Here is a 22,704-nt window from a genome sequence, read left to right on the forward strand (position 1 = left end):
TAAGACTGAAACAAAACTAATGCGCAAGTCCAAGTGTTTGCTGAAAACCCACAAGTGAAATAGAGATGTGGCTCTGTTGAGCCGCATCTCGCCAGCACAATGATTCGTCTTTGAATAACCACCAATTTGGAGAACTTTCTGCTCCGCCTCCATGCCCTACATTCGGCACGAAAAAAAAGACTAACACGTTAGAGGGAGAATTTCAAACATCAGAAAATGGTTGATGGGTAAGAAGTGGGAGACGGGAACTACAGGAACTAAGAAAATACAGCCCCCAGACTCTTCTTCTGTCCTCGGTGCACCCTGATGTTCCCAAGGAAGTCTTTTGTCATGACAGTCCTGTCAGGGCTGCGCTTTCCCGCCCTACAGGGACATGATGTCATTTCCTTGGCTCCACCAGTGATGTAGAGGAGTTGCCATCAACTGCCAGGAACGGTGATGGGCCGACACCAAATGCAGCAAACAGACAGCGTTTCATCAATGCAGAGCTGATGGGATGTACGACTATCAGGATTAAAGATGGTGTAAACTGAGCTTTACAACTGTACACACAAGTGTTTCAGCTAAAACTATTCATCAATAAGATTTGATGATCGAAAGATGGTCATTTCCTTTTTAGGCACAAAATCCACTGAGTTCATTTGTGAATTTTTCTATGTTTCATTGCTCTTGTGTGATAGTAAAATGTATATTTTGGTGTTTAGCACTGTTGGGCACATATATGATTTGATGGAAATTTTACAATATTTTTAGACACAAAAACTGCTATTTTTCATTAATTGCAGCCCTACAACACTAGAATTCATGATTAATATATTCCTAAAATAATAGTTTGGTAAAATGTCATTAGATGGTAAAAAAAAAACATTTGTTTCAAAGATTCAAAAGAGACATTTTCAAAATTTAAATGTGCACCACCGAAATGAATTCGTTTTTTCTCACAGTGGACCAAGAAAAACTGTTAATATTCACATTTGGAATCAGAACAAGGCTGTAGTCATTGAGTTTTTTTGCTTCTTAGCTTTCAAAATGAACAATTGATTATAAAATAGTTGCTGATTGATTACTGATCGAGTTCAGCTGCAGTTTGCTGGAATTTTGTAATATTTTCTGCAGATTTTTAGGGAAATATAGCTTTGGATTACTTCCTATAAGCCAGTGTGAGCTACTGTATCCTACTTACTGCTTGATTCACTTCCTACAAATATTTCATAAAGCCATTTTCTCAGATATAGCACACAACAGACGTGCTCTCACCCACTGGAAATACTGCATTATGTTGATGTGGTAGAGCGAGCAGGAGGCAGGATGGAAACATCATCAACACACCTACTCTTTTAAATCTCTGGACAATGACCAGCTTCATCGACAGTTGGACCAGTTGCACCAGACAATCAACAGACTGCTAACGTCCGTTTAATGTCCTGTCCAACTGAGTCAGACATTTGCGTTCACACGTGCAGTTCCTCCGAGTGATGTTACGATCAGTTCAGGGTTGCAGCGTGTGAATGAAAGCGCCATATGTCAACAGGTCCTTTTTGAAGAGGGTTGATAGATTAATATAACTTCTTATAACATCTTCTGTTTAGGCCTTGGTCAGAATGAGTTCTTGTAACTTTTAAATATGAAAAAGTCAATTCAAGGCACATCAATTGACTCTTTTATGTCTTTTTTTTTTTTTTTTAAATGGCACCGGCTTAAAAGGAGACCTTGGAAAAAAACATGCTTTTAAGTTGAAATGTTCTTCAGTGCAGCTCAAAAGGCCCAAACAGAATAAGCCCTGAAAGGTGCGAAGCTATTTTGTTGAGAACACACAACAGTTGGTGTGTTCAGCGGCTCCTGGCCAAATGATTGAGGCTGGAGATAAGATAGTGCCAGCGGGCAGATGGACATAGAGAAACAGAGAGGGACGAGCAGAGAGGCTCAGTTAAGTGAAGGGAACAAAGAACAAAGAAGACCCCTGCTGAACAACCAGGTTAGTGTCAAGCAAAATGAAGCGGGCGGAGGTGTGGAGGCTTCAAAAGGAGCTCAGCCGAGAAGCAGGCGAGTTGAAAAGAGGAGTAAAAGCGGATGTTTATGGAGATGGTTGTAGTTGAGATCACGTGTCAACACATTAATGAAATCTGCCTAAAAAGACTCAACATTTATCATCTATCAAAAGCAAAAACTGATGATTAATTGAGTTTTTCAATTTTGAATTCGAGCTTCAATTTACTCTGACGCACTCAAAAAGCCTGTTTCTGTCCGACCAACATGCAAAACTGGAAGACGTTGACATACCGCTCCTATAAAACGGAGAGCAGGCAGTTGTATGGTTTGCTTGGAGCTGCACATGATCAAACAGAGATTTCTACATTTCTAATCAGAGTTAAGAGCAGTGGTAAGAGCAAAGCAACATCCAGAGCAGCCCAGTATACATGTTTCTGATTAGTGGGGTTTTTTTGTGTGTGTGATTTTAGTGGAAACTGCTTCATATGAGCCAGTGTGCACTGCTTATTTCATCATAATTACTGTTAGAGACGCTGAAAATGTTTGGCATTTTGATTCGAGCGACTAATACCTGTTCAAAGTTGTTGAAGATTAATTAACTTGTAGCTAATCAACTAATCACCTCAGCTGAATTATTGTAATAGACAATAGCTTGTTGGAGTCTGTAGTAAATGAAACTACACCGAATCTGCTGAAATAAGGGGAGAGCGGCTAAGATGTCGTTCAGTAATACTCAAGCTGCATGCTTCAGCCGAGCCGAGTCGCCGTTTGTGCTTGGCATTGAAATGGATGGGCTGACCTCAGAGCAGTTGGTTGAGCAGTGGGGTCACCGGAGAGGAGCAGAGAGCAGCTCGACACTGACACAGGAAAGCGTTGGTTTCTCCTTTCAATCAGTCTCTTCATAAATCTACTGAAAGCCGCACTTCTCGCCTCTGCTGCGCATAATCCCAGCACTCCCCTGCACGCTCTTTATCCACAAACACGCCCACGCACACACTGCTCACCTCCAGCTCACTCTGTCGTTAAAGCACTTTCTTTTTTTTTTTTTACAAGGAGCAAACCCACAATTGGCCAGGCATCATTTACCCCGCATTAACTCACTCACACACACACACACACACACACACACACACACACACACACACACACACACACACACACACACACACACACACACACACACACACACACACACACACACACACACACACACACACACACACACAACAAAGGTGTTGATGTTCACACCTTCTGGGCGGAAATTGTATCGACACCATATAACATTTTTACTCACTGTATAGCCGCTTTCACAGGGCACAGGCTTTCCCGGCGAAATGTACATAAAGTAACTGCTAATACGCAACATCTGGGATGTTAATGAACAACATGCCCACAAGGAGAAATCTGTGCAATCAAGTCTCCGCTGTCGCAGGAATCCATTCATGTGCTGCCATCGCAACAGAAAAAGATGTATCGTAATAATCAAACATAATTTCCGCAACTGACAGCAACTTGTTTAAACAAAGACAAAACAGCAGATGAGACGTTGCATCTGGACCGCAGTGATCTCAGGTTGGGTTGAAAGCCAGAAAGTCTTTTTCCTTTTCCGCCCCTGAAGGAAATGACACATTATTTGTAAACTATCTCAGGGTTGTCATTTGGGACTGGCTGTGGTTTTTTATCAGAGGACATTTCTGATGGGAAGCAGGAGGTCTCAGATTTGGACCGGGGAACTGACATGGCAAGATTCAGACGGGGCTAAAATTTACATGGCCCCAATTTTCAATTACATCTGTTCACATCCCCCTCCGTAAAAAACTAATCCCATCCAAATAGGGCTCATGACATAATAGGCAAAGGGCCAATTTTTTTGCCAAAAGCAAAGACTTTTCACTCAGAAATATATGCAAATTGAGCAAACACCATTAATCCGAGTGAGGGGGTAAGTAGTAGACACCGAGAAACAAATTTGAATTGTATATGCAACCCAGTGTAGATTTGGTTTTTAGGAGTGAGGAGGATCATGAAGTCAGAGGTGCTGCCTCCTCTCTTTATATGTTTATATCAGCGTAGAACATAACACCGCATAAAATTTTCGAAACTGTAAAAATGCCAAATAGATTCTGATTGAGCTTTCAACATGTGAGGACTGGCTGCTATTCCTTTTCTTATGTGAATATCTAAAGTGAATGTTTTTTTGTGCGCTGGACAAAGGCCATCTGAGAACGTCAGTGTGGGCTCAAGGAAATTGTGAGTTTTCATAAGTGTCTGACATTTCATTGGCAGAATGATTACCCCACGGACATAAATTAGACCATTCCTAAAGTTCACTCAAATTATCGTTGGATCAAACTCCTGTAACACTAACTCTTGTGTGTTCACATCTGCCAGTAATATAAGCATCTCCATTCCCTCCTTGTATTTCAGCCACACAGCTGTTACGTTACCAGTCAATGTGTCTTGTGTCATGTAGTGAGAAATTATTTTTATTGGAGGAACATGAGCTGTTAACCAGATAATTTACATCATCCGACGTCTGTCCTGACGTCCTGATTTACTCTTACTGCTCGCTGGATTTTCCTTTTGCTTTCATTTGAATGCAGTGACTGTTAAGCAAAGACACAACTTCATGGTTCCCTTCACATACACTGATACATTCATCCTGCTGGTTTCACCTTCATAAAGTGGCTTCATTTAACTTCACATTACCGATGCTTGATCAGTGAATGGGCTGCATTCCAACTATGGACGGTTTGTGTGGTCTCTATTCATTCGGTGTCCGAGGTGACGGACGTGCATTAAGTCGCCTTGATTCTGGGCTGTAATGTGCCCTCGGAGGCTATCGAGTGTTGCGTTTCTTCACAGATCATCAGGGGACAATTTGTTAAATGACATCAGCACATGTTTGGTGTGTGACGCCATCAAGCACGCAGACACCAAGGCACGCATCGCTTTGCATTAGGACTGAACTCTGGACGATGAACCACAGACTCCAGAATGACCACAGAGCTGAAGTAACCGCTCCTTCAACATAAAACTCAAAATATAAACTTTATTATCATTGCAGGGCCAATGTATATACAGCTATGTTTACATACTTACTTAATTGGTTACTCAGTTTAATGTTAGGGCTGGGAAATAAAAAATAAAAACAATACAACAATATAATTTTATCTGTCGGAATGTAAAAGAGTTCACTATATATCATTATATGGCTAATGCATTGTGCAAACACAGTGAGGAGGTTTAACACATAACTGATCTACCTCAGATTTGTAATGTTTAGATGTTTGTCAAGTGTGTCTCTGATCATAAGAGTTTAAAACCAAACGCTTCACTCAGAAGGAAAAATCTGACTTTGAACTAAAAATAAATAATAATGTGACATTTATCGTGGTAATTATCGATATACTGATGTATATCTGACAAATAAAACACTTTGAACTTGAACTTTGATGTGAACATTTTCTATCTTGACAACAGTGCTGTCGTCCAGTCTTAGTTTATATCATGATAAAGCGTGTGTGATTAAGTGTGTGTCTGTTGGTTTAATAATTTAATCTGTTGACTTTCTCTGTTTTAGATCACTGTCAACTATTAATATTTAAGAATTTATGACATCTCAATCTATTTCAAGACTAAACCTTTGAATTTGGACCTTTTCACAATTTTGTAACTTTAATTAGAGCAAATAATTTACCAGTTAACTAAAAAAAACTAAAACTAAAAACATCAACAATAAAAAAAAATCTTGCAGCCCGTGAGCAAAGTCAATTAGTTGTGTTCTAGTGCTATGTATAAAATCCGTTCACTGGAATCGATAAACGATCAAACTGAATGAATTCCTTATTATCAGTAACTACTTTCTACTTTCTACTTCACACTCACAACACATGACAAACACAAACTTGTAAAAATACTCATTAAGCCAAACACCCTTAGAGGAGTGTCACCATAAATTGAATGTGTAAGAGCTAAAGTGAGTATAATATAATTAATAATAAACTAACAAGCAGTGGGGAAGTCTTGAGGAGTGTGATTTTCCTTGACAACTTAAGTCTCTGTTTGTGTGAGGGGTTCAGGAGGTGGAAATCGACTCCACACTCCACCCTGCAGGATTCCCAGCCATGCTAAATGATGTTCAAACCTGGCGAAGGGGGAAACCTCACCAGGAATCTGATTTAATTTGCGAAACCGCAGCAACACCAGAGTAGTGGACCTGTTCAAAAAAAATTGCCTCATATATACCTCAGCCATTACACAATCGTGTGAAGTAATCATCAAACCTAATGAGTCCCGCGAGGGGGCTGCCAGTACTATTAAGGACCCACCACCACGTTTAACAGTCGGCAGCAGGCGTCTTCCTGTGTTCTCGGCAGGTAAAACCATCAGGATGCAGGAGAGAGTGAGAAAGGCTTTTTATTCATTTTCCATTTCTCAGGCTCTTGCTTCTCACATCGGGTCACCTACTTTAGCTCGTGACTCGGCCCTGGATATAAGTGTTCCTAAGGGGGCCTGCATTATCAATTCCTGCTTTGTGATCAAAATATATATTTAGCCGAGGAGGTTTTACAGCGTTACTTCAAATGTGGTTGGACTCGGAGGTCCCCGTTTCATTGTGTTTAGCTGCTCATCCTCACAGGTTTGTGTGAATATGCACCTCTGAGCTTCGAGTCTCATCCACTGTTATTTTTGGAACTTTTGAGACTTTTTCCAACTAATCGAAATGTGTCTGTGGCGCGGAGTGCACAGCTCTCAACAGCTGTCAATTACTGAAAGATTCTTACTCATCCTAACTTATTGGATTTGAAAGTTTGTGATTTAAAGCAGTTTTCATTGGTTGTTATATATATTACGTTTCACTCTACTTTTCACTTTCTTCTCCTGAGGGATAAGTCTAGAGCCGCTCTCAGACATGAACTGAACTCCGGATATTCTCCAGTAATTATCCAAAGGACTGTATGTGGGAGAGTAAATGTCCGAGTCAGTCAGAGGGCTGGCAGGAAAAACTCCCCCCAAAACAATGCAAATATCTCAGGATTAAAAAGAGGTGAAAGACAGCAAAGATTTGAGAGCTGCACGTCTGATAATGCGCTTCGCTCTTCAGCTGCTCAATGCTCCACAGTGTTGACCAGCTAGTTGCTAACTGTGCCTGTCTGCTGTTTGGCAGTGGGTTTTCTTAGACCTCTGGGAGATCGCAGATATGCTGATGTTATGCAGTGTTATATTAAAAAGCTGATTTATGCAGCGGTAAAAAGTATTTTTATGTGTCCAAACAGAGTATTAGTACCAACAACCTGCTGTTGTGTTGCCATCGCTATGAAATAATTAACAATACCCAGCGCTATGATTGACATGTTGTCGAGATTTTTCAGACAGTTCCCTCTAATTGTAATTATATTAGTTTCTGTGGCCAAGACAGAGCGATTCAAGTAATACAACTAATAGAATGTGTTGATTAGACTCTTCTGAAGCTGACCCACAACTGATCATTTAGGCAGATATCATTTATTACAAAGGCAAATGAAAATTAGTTCAACTTCATTAAGTAAAAAATAGAAGAAAATAAGGTGTGATTTATGACATTTTAGCAGTGTGTGTGTGTGTGTGCGTGCGTGCGTGCGTGCGTGCGTGCGTGTGTGTGTGCGTGTGTTCTCCCCAGAGTGCCTGATTATTTCAACTATTTCAACTCAAATTGTTTTATAATTCAATTTATCTAAAAACATGATTAAAACGCTTAATAATGTTGATGCTGTTCAAATCCAACAACACTAATTAAAGGCTGATTATTCGGAATTATTGCTCTGATTAGAGAAATCCCTCTGTAGAGATACAGCATTTCGCCACAGCTTTAAATATCAAGCTCACATCTCCCAGCCATATTGAGAGTTTTACCATTTGGCTGTGGTGATTTGGAAATAAGGCATGGACTTAATATGCACACACATGCTGCAGGCCTGGATGGGTTTCATGCTTGTTTTCAATTCAAAGTGCTTTTTTTCCCCCGAGTATCGGTTTCTATTAATTTGTCCACCCACTCTGTCTGTTCCTCTGGAAACTGAAAAACACTGGCATCAATCTGCAGCATTTCCAGTGGGAAATGGCAGCTGGCTGGACTTGTTTTTCTTGTTCCTTTGCACATAATTACTTTTTTTGTTCTGTTCCTGTCCTCACTGACACAGTCTCAGGGTTATTATTTTAGAGTTACAACCCATGATTCGGCTGTAAACCACTTCGTTTTCATTTTCAAAGATGGACCACTGCACTGGTGGGCCTGAAATGTCTTCTTCCTTCACAACAGACACACTCATCCGCCCTGTGTCCCAAAAAAAAAAAAACTATTCGCAAGCTGTAACAAGCCAGAATAATCAAAGCTTACAACATAATGTCACAACATATCTCTAACGTCTACACAATCTCCCAGAAAATGAAGTCCAATCTCAGGAGGTAAAATTGGCCAGATCTCTTCCCGTCAATACAACAATTCTGGGAGATTTTGCCAAAGACGAACAGTTTTCACAATCAAATGCGGTGAATCTCAGCCAACAGCGTCCACATCTCTAAATAAATGTTCAAATGGAACCTAAAATGAAGCCTAAAGGACAATCCGGGCACACCAAATTATACGCTTTACCCTTATTTCAATGAGTTGGTTCTGCTCGCTCCATTGTAATGCAAACTGGAGGGCCATACGAGCGCATAGAGAATGGATTGGAACAATGATGAAAGTGCCCGCTGTAAGAATCAGGACAGCTGTCAGGGTGTACATTTAGCAGTTAAGGGGAGAGTTTTTAATGATATGCAGCTATGTGTGCAGCAGACAGAGACACAGACACTCGTTCTGTCTGCAGCGTGTGATACAGTTTGTCATTCAGGGTCAGAGGGGCAGCTCAAACCTCCATTCCTCCCTTTAGAAACAGATTGGGCTTGTGGCTGCGTGGTTTCTTCCTCCAGGAAACAGGGGCGAGTCTAGTTTTTTTTTTTTACAATGAGGTGGCTCGGGGGGGGGGGGACCAGGGGGCCTGCGAGGGTTGTCTTCAGCCTTTCACAACTTCTATTATTGCTACAGACAACATCCCATGTCCATATACTTCAAAATATATATAACTGAATGTGTTGATAGCAAGAAGAGCGACATGTGGTCTGTGGTGATTTGTGTCTCTCCTCTGATTCCACGTCACAAATCATTCAGCTATTGACAGCCCCGTAATCCAAAAGTGTTGGACAATGTCAGATTGACAGTAGCCAGGTGCCTCCTCCTGGTGCCCCCCAGGAGCCGGTCATATTTAAGGGAGGGGCAGTGCCCCTACGTGCCACCCCTATAGACTTGGGCCAAGAATAGGGGCAGATTCAGGGGCTGGGCCGAGGGGGGGGGGTGCACTAAATATGTGAATTTGTTAAGAATTTACATTTTGTAAGGTGATTTGACACAATGTGCTTGAACAAATTTGAAAATATATTCAAACATTCAAAATATATTCAAACAAGACATGGCTTAAATTTGCACCTTAATGAACAAAAAGTTGTGCATGAATGTTGGCTTGTATAATTGGCCCCTCTGTGTAAACTGTGGCCCCCGATTTAGAAAAATCCTAGATCCGCCACTGCAGAGGCTTCATATATCTGAGAAAACTGTTTTAGTTTTGTTAAGCGATCAAAAAAGAAAATCTGACTATGAGTGCTGTGCATCACCCATCGAGTTTACTGGAGAGAAGTCTGTTATTTTTACATTTACCGAATCAATCATTAAATCTACTTGTTTGTTTATTATTCCGACCAACAGTCCAAAACTCAGATGTTCAGTTTAAGCCATAAAATATTTATCAAATACTATCCATCCATCCACAAACCAGAGAATAGAGACAATTAACTGATTGTCAAAACAGTTCCAGGTTAATTTTCTTTCAATTGTCTCATCAATTACTCAACAAATCATTTCAGCTCCAGTGGCGACAAAGTTTAATTGTTCGCTCAAACTCCGGCAAAACAACTTATTCTGTTCCTTCACCTGACAGCTTCACCTCACATCACATCCTGTTTTATTAAAAGTACCTGACTTGAAACATTTGTTTCTACAAAAACTATTCATATAAAAAAAAAAGTCCAAGCCCGAGTGCCGTGTGTACTCATACAACAAATACACAGCCACCACTGCACTTCTCAAGGCTTCAAAAACACAGAAAAGGCTTCTGTGGATGCATTGCTTTTCTCTGCTGCCAACTTTCCCTTGTGCTGTGGCTAAACCCAACAGTGGTATAAAGGATGCATGCTTCTTTTATTTTATTTTCAGCCCCCTGCCTCCTTTTTTACTTCTCCTCCAGTACATCATTCCTTTGGGTGTTTGTGCAGTGTCCCTTAGTTACCGGATAAGAGACCCACCAGCTCAGAGAGTTAAAAGCCTGCCCTGTCCCACTCATACAAACAAGACCATCAATAATTCACCCTCATCGGGAAGCATTATCTAACGGCCTTATGAAAATTTAAAGTTTGTGGGTGACAATACAGAACCAGTAAGAAAGTGCTCCACTCCAGGTGGCAACAGATATGTTTAAGTGGAGGCAGAGGGAGACTCTTCTGCAAGGCGGATTTCACCAGTGCACATGAAAGACAGACTCCTCTCTGAAACTCTCAGTGATAGTCAATGAGAAGACACATCTGCACTCCACCATGTGTGTGTGTGTGTGTGTGTGTGTGTGTGTGTGTGTGTGTGTGTGTGTGTGTGTGTGTGTGTGTGTGCGACTGTGCAGCACACAGAGGTGGAAGCGTTTGCTTGGCTGTATTAACGCCCAGGCTCATTCTCATTGACAGTGAAATCCCTCTAAGCCTGGATCAATTACACCCAGCTCTGCTGTAATTAAAATGTCCCAACAAAGGTCTTAGGAGCACAGGACAGAAACCTGCCCATTGAAAATAAGCTCAGTCCAATCTATAGCACCATCTCCAGGAAAATAGTTTAAGATTGAATCGGGCTTTCTGCAGCAATAAGCACAAAATGTGTCCGAGCGTGGCTGCTGTGCTCACAAATAATGCTTTTAAATCCCCGAATAAGATCAGGATATTAATTTAGATAATGTGCAAAGTGCACGGGCTCACATGAAATACAATTATAACCGTGATATAGTACATTTATAAAGCGTTCGCCATCTAACAATACAAAGGAAAACCTGTGCTTGTTTTTGTGGACCTTAACTACTGCGAAAACGAATTATTTGTTCTCTTAAGTACCTCTGATTTCTGATTATGCTCTGCTGAGAAATGACAGAATGCTTATGGGTCTCCTAATTAAAACTCAGCGGTGAAGTGATTAGCAATCACAACTGCACTCTTCAAATATCACGATCTGATTTGCTTGGCTGATCAACAACAACCGTCCTTCTCTCGCTGCATCTCACTGGGTCTGCAGTCACTCTCTCTCTCCGTGTGTGTGTGTGTATTAATAAGGCCCCTGAAATGTGGGGGGGAAATCAGCCCAACTCCACAAGAAAGGGCTCAGCTGAATTTTCTATATCTCATAATTTCTGCCTTTTTTTGCCAGGATGTCATTTATGTGTTTTCTTTACTGCTGAGTGCCAGCAATCATGAAACAGATTACACACCACCACTGATGAACGCTTACATTTTTTTGGTTGTACATGATAATTCGTCATAGTATGAACCCCGAGTATAAAATATCAGCAACATTACTTATGGTAGCCGCAGAAATGAAAGTTGAAAGCTGCTCCCTCATTGCGTCGAGGAGGGACTGTTCCACAGACGCAGAGAGAGCAAGATGGCTGACTGCACTGACACATTTTGAAAGCGTGCCTTTGCCAGCCTAGGTAATAGATTCTCTTTGCCGTGCGACTCCCACCGCTTCTCATCTTCTGTGACAACGCCTGCCAATCAAAGCCCGGGGAACGTTCAAGGGCTTTGACAATATCTCCTCACCTTGAAAACACATTGACTTCATCACAAGACACCGAGTAACACCAAGTAGGCATCAAAAAAAGCCATTAGACAAGGCACACAAATAACTGGCAGGCTACAGGTGCAGCTAGTGCAGCTCCCTGAAGATTGGCTTTTAAAGTATTCTTTCTTTACGTAAAGACACGACGACAACAACAACAACAAGAAATGCCAGCAATACTGTGGGAGGTGACATTTAAATGTTGGACAGAAAAAGAGCACTGCAAGAGAGGAGCACTAAATGTGGAGGGCTGTTAAGATCATTTATATGAATTTGCACCAAAGCCGAAGTAAGTAAATGTACTTTAAAATATATATATTTAATTTAGCCTTTCAATGCACTAAGTAACTAGTTTCTCAGGGAGCAAATGTGCCTGTGCTGTTCATGTGAAAGCTCTTAGAGTTCAAGCTGCCTGTCACATGCGGACGCCCTGTACATTACTTATTTGGAAATGGGTGTCGGTGAGTACCTGTTCCCATTTCCCTCTATGCTGTGCAAAATGAAAAATAACAACGTTACATGAGATCAGAAAAGTGATTTACATTTTTATATGATTCATGAGGACAGGGATCGGTTTCTCCGCAGTGAAGCATGGCCCCGGCCTCCATTTGTAGGATAATTATATGATACTATTTAGGAATTTGAAGAGGAGAGAAGCATTTCCCAGCTGAAGACTGATGACCTGTCAGATACACCTAATACCAACACAAAGCCGTCAGCCTTTAATCTGCACACTTCCTGTGACCTGTACTGTGACAGAACCAAATAAAGCACACTATCTCCGAATCCCCCCGAGACGGAGCAGTGTCCTCATATGCTAATGTCCGCCAGTGTTGGAGGAGAAGCTGCGAGGGCGGCCCAGACAACTCACAGGTCAGTGCTAATCTTCTGATATATTGAGCCTAAAGACCCGGGACACATCCATCACACCCCGCCGACGGCTCCCCGACTGGGAGAGATCTGCACGCACCAAAGGGTTAACACACACCCCAAAGAGACCTCTGATGATCCATCACTCAAGAAACCAGCCTCCCTTTGAGCAAAGCGTCCTTTAACAACACCATTGGTAGCTTTCTTAGCGAAGGCTCGGCGGCGAGCACGCATTGAGCCAGCGTGAGTGCTAGACCGGAGCTCCCAGCCTCAGTTGATCATTAAACATCCATTTTAAACCAGTGGGGGAAAGTTAACTGTCATTTTAAACACAGAAGGTGGTGGTATGGGAGGGGATTTTTTTCCTCCCTCAGATGTTTTGTCTCAGTGAAAAGGAGCGAGACCATATATCCATCCATCGGGTTAACTACCCTAACGCATAATCATTCGTTTCAGTCATCTGTCTCTTTATTTTTGAGGCGAGCCACAAAATAGCTATGATGGGTTTTTTGGAGTTAAACGAGAAACTCGCCCCAAAGTACTTTGTTAAATAAACAAAATGCCCTTTTCCTTTTTTTTTTTATCTTATCTTGGCCCTTTTTCCTGCTTTTCCCTCTTCTTTCTCTGGTTAACGGGCCAAATGACAACGACAAGAGTGCAGCTTCCATTCGGAGTCAGTCTGTTCTGTGGAGGCCTCTCCTCAGCTTCAGTGGGAAATGTCAGGTTTGGTGTCAGCCCCTCAGAATCAGATACTCCTTTCCAGACTCTAGACCATTTTGTAGCAGCACTAAACTCATCCTGGAAGGAGCCCCGATGCCAATTTCTCCACGGATAGAGGCCTCAACAGAGCAGAATGCATGTACCTCTCCTCTTCAGCAGCCTTTTAATAATCTGAACAACCGGGTTCGCCTCAGCACACCACAGCATGGTCTCCACTCCACTCTCCACTTTTCCTTTTCCACTTGCTTCTTCTGTTTTTTGGTGCTTTTTTTTCCATTTGAATCGCCCCTGCTCTCCCCTCCTACTCATACACGATGCAAAGAGCCCGGTTACCTGGGCTTCTGTCAGAAGGCGTTGTAAGAAACACAGGAAATCGTCGGCTGATGTCAGGTCAGCACAACAGGAAAAAAAGAAAAAAGAAGAAGAATTGCGCCATTCATCTGAAAATGCACTTAACATCGGAATATTTCTAACAGATGTAAAGAGTATTTCTCTGCTCAGACCAAACCCAATCAGAACTGCCCCGTGTACCATTATTCATCCCTCCATCACCCCCCCCTTCTGTCCATTTGTTTGTCCAACTTTTTCACAGCGAGCGTGTCAGAGGAATTGAACAAGACAGCTGTCAAACCCGCCCGTCGTGAGTGAAGATGGCAGGTGAGGTCCTGTTTTTTTTCTGTCTCTCTCTCTCTCTCTCTCTCTCTCTCTCTCTCTCTCTCTCTCTCTCTCTCTCTCTCTCTCTCTCCTCCCTGCTCTCCCACCCTCTTTCCCTAAGTTTCGTGATGTTATTTTGACGGAACAAAGGGAAGCGAGAGGGGAAGGAGCGAGCTCTCTTCTCTGGCAGGTTGGGGAGCAGTTGGCTCGTGTTATTACCCAGGAGCGGGATGACCATGAAGGGGCCACCGACCCCTACTGCGCTCCCATTGGCATTTACATTCCCTGTCTCTGTGTAATAACATCTCACACGCTGCACTTTCTTTCACTATTAACCTATCCTGCTCCTATTTTCAAAGTGAGGGCACGAACACGGGCGAACAACACAAAAAAAACTGCTTCTCTTTCTTTGTTTCTCTTTGCGCTCATTAGAAATGTGCGCAAGTGTTTATTATTTATCTATCAAACTAAAGATTGCAAGGAACATTAGCCCATGCATCACAAGAAGAAGAAGAAGAAGAAGAAAAAAAGATCCATCAAAATAAACAGCGTCTCGTCGCATTCTTTCTCTGACAAACAACAGCTGCACAAAATGGGAAATAAATATTATCTCTGCGACAGAAAAACAATCAGACACCAGTAGGTAGTCGGAGTCTCTCACAGGGGCTCGAATCCTCTGCGTCTTTACATAATGCACTCACTGAATGTGGAATTGAAGCATTTAATTTTTTTGCGGGGAAACAACTTTCGAAAAAACAAATTCTTTTTTAAGCATTTTAGATGAGGAGTGCTGCATGCGGTCAAAATTACCAGTCAAAATGTGTAAACAGATTTTTATTCAGCAACTTATTTATGCTTTTTCTTTTTCCTCACCACAGACGCTGGAGAGAGATGCAGACCGTGGTTGATGTTTTATGCTCACCCCGGGAAAAACTGTTGGGGGGGGGGAATGTTTTAAACGGACGAAAAATCATTTTTAACATGACCACGTCTGAATGGCGTCCAACATTTCCACTAAAACACACAGCTTCTGGTGTTAGATTATGGCCAACAAATGCTCCCCCATCCACACTAAATCTGCTTCCAACACAAACACTTGCTTCTCACACACACACACACACACACACACTCTTAACTGCAGTGTCCAGCAATCCTGTGACTAGCCACCAGCAGCAGCAGCAGCAGCAGCAGCAGCAGCTCCCCATCAGAACAAAACTGCTTAGAGGAAGGGGGCTGGTAGCTCAAGTTCTCCCCATTGAAATGCAGACACTTTGATATGGAAATTGGCAGTTACAAAAACCTGCTAGAATTCACACTAGCATGCATTGAAACCATTTGCGCAATGTGAGATGTGATGGCACTTCCTCTCAAGACAACGCAGACAAATGGACCAAACCAGCACTTCTGGGGGTGCGGGCGAGAGATGGAGCAGAGGAAGAGAGAGAGCGAGAGAGAGAGAGAGGGAGAGGGGTGGGAGGCAACAGAACATTTGCGACCCCCCCCTTCCACCCCTCTCCCTTTTCTCTCTCTCTCTCTTTGAATTCCTACCATCCAACCGTCCCAGCATTTGTGTAGAGAAGCTGCCTGAGCTGAAATGCAGGGTTTTTTCAAAGAGCAACATCTAAATTCACTCCAAAAAAAACACATCCCATTATAAACTGCAAGCAGGGGAGGAAGTGACCTTTCCTCCTCGGGAACCACTGATGGGTATGTCAGGATTTCAACAAAAAAACACACACACACACACACATTCACCAGCACCAAAGCCGAGGAGCACTTTTTGGTCTTCTGTCTTCTGACACAGAAACTTGCGCGCCGCTGTTAAAAAATATGGCAGCGAGACAAATTTGTCACGACCTGCATATTACGCCTTATATAATGCTGCAGTTTTCTGTCATTACAATGGTGCTCGTTTGCTTTCATGACCAAAACACTAGCTGAGAAGTCCTCGTCTGTACCTCCCTGCGTGAAGGGCTGTTATATAAGTACACGTCAAAGATGCTCTCAGTTTCCAAACTTGTCAGGATGTGACTTATATAATGTTGCAGCACTGTCCTGACTTGGCTTTGACAGTATGGATTATGTGCAAATGTTATTTGAACTTGATATTTCCGTCCGACAAGAGCCGTGTCCTGGGCCTCCTGGTTTTTTTAAAAAGCTGAAGTGTATGTGGCCCTATTTCTAAAAGCCTCACGTGAGAGTGAGATATGGCTCCCTCAGCCTGTAAAAACTGTGTGTGTGTGTGTGTGTGTGTGTGTGTGTGTGTGTGTGTGTGTGTGTGTGTGTGTGTGTGTGTGTGTGTGTGTGTGTGTGTGTGCGTGCGTGTGTGTCCCATCATCACACATGGCTGGCTCAGGTCTGTGAATTATACATGCTCTGTGAAATGATCTTATTTTATAGCCGCAAAATGGAGAACTAAATGGAGACAGCAACTGACGTGCAGCTACTTAGCTCCTGGTGTCCTGGGCTGGGTGGAGATGTTTGTGTGAGTTCTTGATTTCTCGCACGATGTTATCACGCTGATTATCATCGTCGAATTGCTCACAAATCAACTCCCATTTGGTTTTACAGGCTTTAGATTCCTATCCAGGAGCTGCTTACTCATCACGCACAACTTCAATAAATCAAAATCCCATTTGAGTCCTTTTAAAACATCTTACATCTGGAGAATAGTGACTAAATTTGCCATGTGGAAGAAAATGCACCTTTTGCCAGGCTTTTCATTTAAATTGCACACAGGTATATTAACTCAAATCTACATTGGGGTGATCTCCGTGGCCATGCAACTTCATGTTAATTAAAAGTCTGCAGGCTACAGACTCAGAAATAACAGTATACACTACAGGGCTGCGTATTGATCCCCTCGCAACAGTTTTAAACTGCTGGAGGAGTCCGTGGGCCCGCTCCCTGACATTTGCCTCATCCTATCTCGGGAGTGTAAATAAATGGTATCGATTCTGCAGAGGCATAAGCCGGCATCTCTGGAAACACTCAAAACATCCGCTTTTTAAAGGCTACTTACCGCGCTGCGCCGTGCCAAAAATATGGATGCCGGCTCGTAGTGTGAATTTTAGATCAACACCAGGAGCCCCCCTCCTCTGGTTCTCCTCTCCTCCTTCACAAGAGGCCCCCAGAAACTAAGCGGCGGGTCGCACAAAGACGGCTGGGGCTCGGCTGCATGCTCCACTTTCCTCACTGCGCACGGATGGCGGGGTTTCCCGTGGCAGGTATCTGTGCTTCTTCCAGCCGGCACGTCCGACACCGGGCCGATAGCTCCATGTCGAGGTGGATCTGTTCAAAAGTAACGATCGGTGCCTCCTCCTCCTCCTCCTCCTCCGCCTCCTCCTCCTCTCGGCTGTGTGTGCGTGCTCCTTCCGACGGGAGCGATACGCGCAGACTGCATAAAAACACAGGATCACTTCAAGGAGACGAGATGCGCCCCTGCGAAAAAAAAAAAGGACCGAACTCCGAGCACGTCTCCTAAACACACACACACACACACACACACACTGTCAAGTCTGTCTGAGTCTCCGGCGGCCTGGCTCACACTGAGGGGCGATAGGACTTGTTTAGTCGGCCCTTTCTCCGCGCTGCGCTCCTGCTCGTTCCCTCCGCGCCTCCTCCACACGCCGTGCAGACAGTCGGAGCTACAGCCGGGACTGGAGGCGGACGAGGCGGGGAGAAGCGGCGCACCGGTCCCCTGCTCTGCAGCAGCTGGCTGTGGGGCTGCGCGGAAAACCCGGAGCGGACCTCCGGCAGGGCGCGGACCGGAGCCCCTGGGTGCTAATTGTGACAGGTCACCAGTAAAGGGATAGTTCACCCAAAAATGAAGATTCACTCATTATCTGGTCGCCACTATGCCGATGGAGGGGTGGGGGGAGGTGTTTGAGTCCACATAATACTTTAGGAGTTTCAGCGTTGCAGCCAAATCCAATACAACTGATGTGAATGGGGACCACTTCTTACTTCCCACCCCATACTGCTCCTGTGGTGTCATCCAAGTGTCTGTAAGCCTCAACATTCAAATTTGAATTGAAAAGGGTGTCATTTTCACCATGTTTTAAGCATGAATGTCCGCTACCGGAAATAGAAGTGCTAACGCGCAGGCCCTTGGGCGAGAGCTCGTGTGCAATGTGTGCGTGCGAACGTGAACTCAGCTCCGGAGGAGGATATCAGTGGACCTGCAGGCAAAAAACATGGTGTAAATGATGCCGTTTCCAGTCGAATTTCAATGTTGGGGCTTACAGACACTTGGATGACACCACATGAGCAGTATCGAGGCATTTATGAGTCCCCAGTTACTTCAAGTGTATTGGATTTGGCTGCAATGATGTTTACCCCTGAAACTCCAAAAGTGTTTTGTGGACTCAAACACTTAACTCACCCCTCCATCAGCATAGTAGTGAGTAGATAATGAGTGAATTTTCATTTTTGGGTGAACTATCCCTTTAAGCCGTGATATTAAAAGTTTAGTGTGTAAGATCTAGGTGAAATGGATCTATTGGCAGAAATTGAATATAAAATAATCCTAGTGAGGTTTTCACTGGTGTCTAATCATCTATACTGTACAAATTGTTGTTTTCTTTACCCTCGAATGGACCCTTTATATTTGAATAATTTATATTTACACCGGGAGCAGGTCCTCTCTACGGAGGCCGCCATGTTTTCTACAGTAGGCCAGACTGGACAAACTAAACACCTTTTGAGTTTTTCATGACAACTGAAGGCTCCCACAGGTTCTCTGTCATGTTTGGAAGGGGAGGGTGAGGTGAGGGGTGTTCAGCTGCAACATGCAACTTCTACACACTGAACCTTTAAAACCTTTCTCTCATGTGTTCACATCTCGTGTTAAGGCACGAACAAGTCCTGCTGTATTTCAGCAAAGCTTCTGGACTTTAACAATCCACGTTTGATCGTCGTGAAATCAGAATCCCCCACTGATTAATCAGGAGAACAGAGTAAAGAGAGCGAGAGCGCTCATTAGCAAAAACATGTTACTGAAAGCAGCTCATATAAAAGACACACTTATTCTAATTATCTTATAAATTCAGTAGTGCAGCCAGTAGTTTGTATCTGGATAATTATTGTAATATAATACAGAGAGCAAACAAAACAAAGTACTGGGGCAGAAAGAAGATTTGTTTTAATCGGGTGATTCCAAAGTCCTTGTGGATAAAGTAATAAATGCATAATGCCTCATAACGATGTGAAACTCATCTTTTCTTTTTCAGATAAGAGGAACTCTGTATAACAAGGCCGTGTTATCACAGAGGGAAACTTGAAACTCATTCTATAGCATTAGAATCAACTTTAGTGCCATTGCAAACAATAGCATTGGTTTAGCATCGAATCATTCGGCGCAAAACAGCAACAAAGTGAATATAAACGTATGTAAAGATAACTGAATAAAAAGTGGAGGGCAAACAAAACGTCTATTACTCCAATAGCTCACTCGTTTCTGAAATCTCTGCCAGCTTTGGTGAAACTATTTTTATAAGTGATTAATGATTTATTAATATAATAATAACTATTGTCCCCGTTCCAGCTTTTAAATTTTAAATTTAAAATTTTATAATAATATGAATATTTTGGGATCTTCACACAAAACAGATACTCTGAAGATGTCACATTGAGCTTTAGACGTGTATTTTCTAGTATTTTATAGATCAATCTATGAATCTACTGGTTAAAAAACATTCATTAATAATGAAAGTAAGAATGAAGAATAAAGAAGTGGTGAGGTATAGTACGTAGGATTGTAATAAAGGCTACAATATGTGCAGAAGGACTCAATGTGGATGTGTGTCAGTGACTTAGGTGTGATATCATGGAAAGAGCCAATGAATGGTGTTTACAGTGGGATGAGTCTGGCTATGTCATGTACAGTATAACTGCCAAGGAAGTATGTAATATGTTCAGTGTAATATAATTCCTAGGGAGGAAAATGGCAGGGATTAACCCTCAACCTCAACCTTGTAAAAAAATAAATAAATCCAGGAGTCCTATAATCAGACACATGCACCTAAAGCCCAGTATAATCAGTTCCTCAGAGCAGATGCTGACACACGTTATGGGTAAACATCCATCCATATGTTCGTGGCAAAGATATTGCAATATTCAGCGCCTCCCTTTGAAATTCACTCTTGTCGACATGGAAAAGCATCTGCAGCAGGATTTAAACTGCGGCGCATTACAATCCTTCACTGAAACCCTGGATAATACTGCTAATAACATAGTCATGGATATATTTAAATATGGTTAATTTCATTTACAGTCCTTTATTAATGTGTCACATGTTAAACCCTCTCTTGTGAATTAAAAGCATGTGAACACTGGATACATGTAGATTTCTATATATTATATTATATATTTCTTATATTCTTTCACAACCCACCTGCATGTATGGATATTTAAATATATATATATATATGACTTTATATTTCACATATGGAAACTTAAAGAACCTTCAGAGCGTTGGCAAGTTTTATCTCCTACAATCACTTCTATTTAAACATTTCACAGATTTCTTTGTCCCAAAGTAGATTTGTGTTTTTCCTCGTGTTCCAAGCAGCAGATTTATTTTAATCTCTGCGTGGTATAAAAATCAATACACAAACTCTAAACTCTAAAACTTGTTTGAGCTCAACGCAACATTTGTTTGTTTTTTTAAACGGAGACTGCGACCGAGTACACAACTCGAGGAACAATTTTTTTAACTGTTGGTTTCTGCAGCGTGGTTTGCAAATTGAATAGCTTGTATACACCATGGCAGCAAATGGGCTATAAAATGAAAAACAACAGGTATAATCCATTGATTTCACATTTTGCTCAAAACTCAGGCTGATTTCCTCATATGACCTTTTTAGTGCTGTGAATATTCCGTGAAACGATCTGCATTACTCACCCTTGAAGCTGGATTATGTTGACTCGTTGATATTTGTGAGGCAAAAGGAAATAAATCATAAACTGCTAAATGTCCCACTGGGAAAATTCTAAGATTGTGACGGGAGATAAAGAGGCTGTGCATGTGTGTGTTTGTGTGTTGAGGCCAATACGAAGTCACTATCTCGTGCTGCACAAGTCCTTATAAGAATATTTGGAAAATGACACACACATTTTTCAAACCACATGGTCTTTATCTTTGCTCGTTGTGTTTTTACTGGACAAAAACAACACTGTTATGCAAATATCTTCGTATAATGTATTGCCACAGTTTCCACAGGCTCTTGGCTTTAAGTGAGAAAAATTATCCAGATGCAAAAAAGGAATTTTCTGTTGCACTGACCCGGCCTCCTTCTTTCTTTTGAAGCCCACCATGGCTCCTTTGTCGGTTACAATGGAAAGGGGGCAAAGTGAATCCTGATTTTACGGTCGTGAATGGAGACCCGAGTGGTGACTGACTCGAAACCTACCCCCAAAAAATACATAAAACTAAAACTGAGATTACCGGCTTCTGTCGATAAAATTTCACTTCAAAGCTGCAAAAGCCCCTTAGGATTTTTTAGTGTAAGCTGCAAAACATTACCATCAAATTGCCATTTGTGAACAAATATGATATAATCTTAATGACAAAGTGGACAACAACATGTTTGTGTAAAGATCTTTAATTATTCAGTCATGATTTGACAGCTGCAGGCTACATACAGTATTTCTGTCTCGCAAACACAGGAACAAGAAAAACTAAATGTATTTCACAATGTTCTGATTTATTTGTCACTACGCAAAGGCTATCATTAGAAATCATTAGACCTGTGATATGCCGTCGCCGTGCAGCACACTAATGCTTTATGAGATGTGTAATGTCAACCTGTGCTGTGCTACCAGCTGTGTCCCTATTGTGAGCAGAGGGATCTCAGCACAGCCACCTCTCTGCTCAGGAAACATGACATTTTTGACGAGCTGTCTGAGCTCCGTCATTAAGCCTCTAAATATCCTGCGAACTTTCTGTTGTCATTTGTCGACAATCAACCTACTGGAAGGAAAATGATCTGCTCAGCTGGAAGCAGGTTTATGGCAACATTTTCCTCCGTTTTTTTTAAGTTCAGCCCCATGCAGCTTTCTTTTGAACATGATATTTTACTGTTAGTCAGAGCTTTCATTCTTCCCCAACACAATTCCTATTTTTAGATCCTTACTTTTCAGCACTGTAATAAAAGAGCCACCTCGGTGGAGCAAATGCAGGCGAAGGAGATATTTGCCTGAGAAAAGTCCATCGAAGAACAAACACTTTGGAAATATTAATGTCTTAAATATCACTTCACTTTTCATCCCTTCATGAGCCAAAGCACATAGCCAGGTCAGTGGTCTCCGTTACACATGGCTTCAATAAAAAACAGTCCCCTGGCCGCACAGGGGAAATGTGAATTTGGGTCAAATTCACCAGGTGGAAAGCGAGAGGATTATACCGCAGAGCTCGCCGGTTTTCTGTGGCGTAGTTTTACATAATAAAGAATATCCAAGTAAAAGAAAACAGATGTAATGATGCTGATCCACTGGCACATATTCCTATTTAGAAAAACAATGTT

The 22,704-nt window shown here is 42.2% G+C and overlaps 1 protein-coding gene across 11 annotated transcripts in view; it reads right to left on the reverse strand.

Annotated features, from left to right (window-relative positions):
* Positions 1–21,476, reverse strand: part of LOC117778113 (adhesion G protein-coupled receptor L2-like) — a 96,740-nt gene extending 75,264 nt beyond the window's left edge. For 4 of the 11 annotated variants that reach the window (XM_034613392.1, XM_034613391.1, XM_034613386.1 and 1 more), the window contains exon 1: positions 17,202–17,880. The gene's annotated coding sequence lies outside the window, so the exon portion shown is untranslated. Of the gene's footprint in view, positions 1–17,201; positions 17,882–21,464 lie in introns of those variants that run through there. The other 7 variants (XM_034613393.1, XM_034613383.1, XM_034613384.1 and 4 more) reach the window with 3 other exon arrangements.
* Positions 21,477–22,704: the final 1,228 nt, after the last annotated feature.

Source organism: Hippoglossus hippoglossus, chromosome 17, assembly GCF_009819705.1.
Source record: "Hippoglossus hippoglossus isolate fHipHip1 chromosome 17, fHipHip1.pri, whole genome shotgun sequence".
Lineage (NCBI taxonomy): Eukaryota > Metazoa > Chordata > Actinopteri > Pleuronectiformes > Pleuronectidae > Hippoglossus > Hippoglossus hippoglossus.